The sequence below is a fragment of the Nannospalax galili genome, unplaced genomic scaffold, assembly GCF_000622305.1.
Source record: "Nannospalax galili isolate Female #2095 unplaced genomic scaffold, S.galili_v1.0 scaffold191, whole genome shotgun sequence".
NCBI lineage: Eukaryota > Metazoa > Chordata > Mammalia > Rodentia > Spalacidae > Nannospalax > Nannospalax galili.
In genome coordinates, this window is record NW_008331484.1 from 3169665 (window position 1) to 3173061 (window position 3397).

At 41.4% G+C, this 3397-nt stretch overlaps 1 long non-coding RNA gene across 1 annotated transcript in view; it reads right to left on the reverse strand.

Moving 5' to 3' along the window:
* The window catches only part of LOC103726415, a 277999-nt gene that overhangs the window by 106949 nt on the left and 167653 nt on the right, over nt 1-3397 (reverse strand). The gene's annotated exons all lie outside the window — the stretch shown is intronic.

The following is a 3397-nucleotide window of genomic DNA, read 5'->3' on the forward strand; positions in this document are numbered from 1 at the left end:
TGAAAGTAGAGGAAAGATAGAAGAGGAGGATGACAAGGAAGAACAGGAGGAGAGGAAAGAAGGTGGAAAAATAGGAGGAGAGTGAAGTAGAGGAGGAAGACAAGGAGGCGATGGAGGGGGGAGAGGAGGAAGGAAGCAGGAAAGAGGTAGAAAAGAACAGGAGAGGAGGAGGAGAAGGAGGAGGAGAAGGAACAGGAGGAGGAGTTGGAGGTAAGGGAGGAGGAAGAGGAACAGTAGGAGGAGGAGGAACAGGAGGAGAATGAGGAGGAGGAGGAGGAGGAGGGGGAGAAGGAGGAGGAGGAGGACCAGGACGAGAAGGAGGAGGAGGAACAGGAGGAGGAAGAGGAGGAGGAGGAGGAGGGGGAGAAGGAGGAGGAGGAGGACCAGGACGAGAAGGAGGAGGAGGAACAGGAGGAGGAAGAGGAGGAGGAGGAGGAGGGGGAGAAGGAGGAGGAGGAGGACCAGGACGAGAAGGAGGAGGAGGAACAGGAGGAGGAAGAGGAGGAGGAGGAGGAGGGGGAGAAGGAGGAGGAGGAGGACCAGGACGAGAAGGAGGAGGAGGAACAGGAGGAGGAAGAGGAGGAGGAGGAGGAGGGGGAGAAGGAGGAGGAGGAGGACCAGGACGAGAAGGAGGAGGAGGAACAGGAGGAGGAAGAGGAGGAGGAGGAGGAGGGGGAGAAGGAGGAGGAGGAGGACCAGGACGAGAAGGAGGAGGAGGAACAGGAGGAGGAAGAGAAGGAGGAGGAACAGGGGGAGGAGGAGGAGGAACAGGAGGATAAGGAGGAGGAGGAGAGGGAGGAGGAGGAGGAGGAGGAGGAGGAACAGGAGAAGTCAAGGAGGAAGAGAAAGCTGTCTTAACATCATGATCAGGTGAAATCTAAGCCACATTATGGATTATTTCTTAATAAACAAATAGCCTGATTCTTAACATTTGTTTGAAGGCTAAATGTGGCTGAAATTATCCATAAACTATTCTGAGAACTTATTCCTTCAGATGTCTCTGAGAACTGTGTTCTCAAGCCAGGATCCACTCATTCTTTTATTGTAACAGTGTCTCTGTCATGAATTAAGGAAGTAGAAGGTAGGATCTACACTTATCTAATCAGATAAACTTGCCCTTTGTTTCCCAGGCCTAGAGTAATCTCACAGATACAATTACAAACATATGTCTCAATTCTCCTTGTTTGCAATGAGAATTGCTTGCTGATTCCAGAGCTTTAATTACATTGAAGAAGTGCACCCATATTTATTCACTGCCTTGGATGGAGGGTCCTGAGGGATTAAGGTCAGGTACCCAGGTCACAAGAGTAGCAGATGGCTCAGTGAGCTTGTTTACATTAAAAACATAAGGTTTTTTTCTTGCAAATTTAGTTAAAAGTCATTAGGCTAGCTTATGTCCATATTGTAAAAGTCATTCTTACATGAACAGAACTCTCATTCAGAACATGACAGCGTTCCATCCAAATCTCTGTGATAAAAGTGATTTTTTGTATCCCTTCTGATAGCTGTCTTGCAGTATTTCAGACTTTTTTTCCCACTATACATAGGAATTTATTGATCTGCAGGACAAATACTCAAATAGTTCCAGTGCATATTTGAAACCACAGATAGCATGGACTTCTTTCTGATGTTTTCTAGTTACCACAGCATTGTTGGGTAGTATTATAGTTAACCAATTTTTCTTTTCTGTGCCTCTTATAAAACTGCTTTTGGGCTTGAGAACCATTGTTACCTTAAATAAATGTTATAAACATGTTCATACTCCTGGACTACAGCAATGACAGTTGGCCTGATACCGGAGATGATACCTATAGTTGATAACTGAGATGATTATTAAGTGAATAAAGACCAATAGCATACATATACATATATATATATGATATACTGTATACAGGACTGATATACATCCCAAGGGTACAGTAAGAAAGAAATTTACATGCCCATTACAATTTGTTATTTCTGGAATATTCAAGTTAGTAATTTTAACGGTCTACAGATAACTGAAACTGTGTCAAACAAAACCATGACTAATAGAGGCCTACCTCAGTTTATTCAATATTTGCAGGGCTTTGACTGCAACATATTTAGAGGGATTTAAAGGGAGAAATACTTTTTATACTGTCTAAATTCTTTCTTGCTTTTGTAAGTGGACTTCAGTTCTTTATTTTTAATGATTAAAATGTGCACGTCAGGGCCTGGAGAGATGGCTCAGAGGTTGGGGCTCCAGCTCCTCATGCAGAGGACCAGCGCTCAATTCTCAGCACCCATATGGCAGTTAACAACCATCCGTAAGTTCAGTTCCAGGGGATCTGGTGCCCCTTCTGAGTTGCACAACCTGAGTGCACTATAAACATGCAGACATTACACTCATACACATAAATTATAAATAATTGATAAAATATGCTTAAATTGTGCATGTCAATATGTCATAGACTGATCAGTAGAATTATGGTCCCAAGATTATAAAACATGTGAGTCAAAAAAAAAATACAGAAATCATTCATCATTCTTAACACTTTTCCCTGGTTCACTCTTACCTAAATCCTAACCCCTTATCTTTTCTATTCTGTTTTGATTTTTGATTTTTCACTATAAGATTTTCCATTCTAAAAATAATTTGGAAGATAGTTATGTAATTTGGAAGACAGTTATGTACACCACTCCCCCCCCCAATATTGTACCAATTGCTGATAAGCATTTTTTAAAGTGTTCATCATCCTTAAACCTCAGGGAATGCAAATTAAAGCTGCTTTGAGATTCCATCTCTCCAGAATTAATTTGTCAAGAAAACAAGCAACAAATACTGGCAAGAACGTGGTGAAAAGTAATCCTTATTCACTGTTGATGGGAGTATAAACTAATGCAACCACTATTGAATTCAGTGTGGCAATTTCTCACAAAAACTGAATATTGAGCTACTATATGACCCAGTTATACCACCCTGGATATACACCCACAGGCCTCCATGTCCTTCCATTGAGATACTTTCACATCCATGTTTATTGTTATTTTATTCATAACAGCAAGGAAGTTGAATCATCCTAGGTGCCCATCCTGGATAAATGGAAAATGAAAATGTGTTGCACACACATAGTAGAATTTAATTCATGCATAAGAAAAATTGAAATGATTAAATTTGCAGGAAAATGGGTAGATCTGGAAATGATTATACTAAGTTGCCCAATTCAGACTAAAAAGACAAATGTCACGTATTCTCCCTTATATGTGGATGCTACTTTTTAATTTTTATATAAGTGCCTTTACACAAGAGTAGATGTTGTTATGGGTCCGGAAACTAGAAAAAAGGACCATGAAATAGGGAAGGGTGTTTTAAAGAATTTTATGAGAAAGGGGACTACTGTGGGTAGAAAGGAGGTAGGGAAGAGCAGGGAGGGAA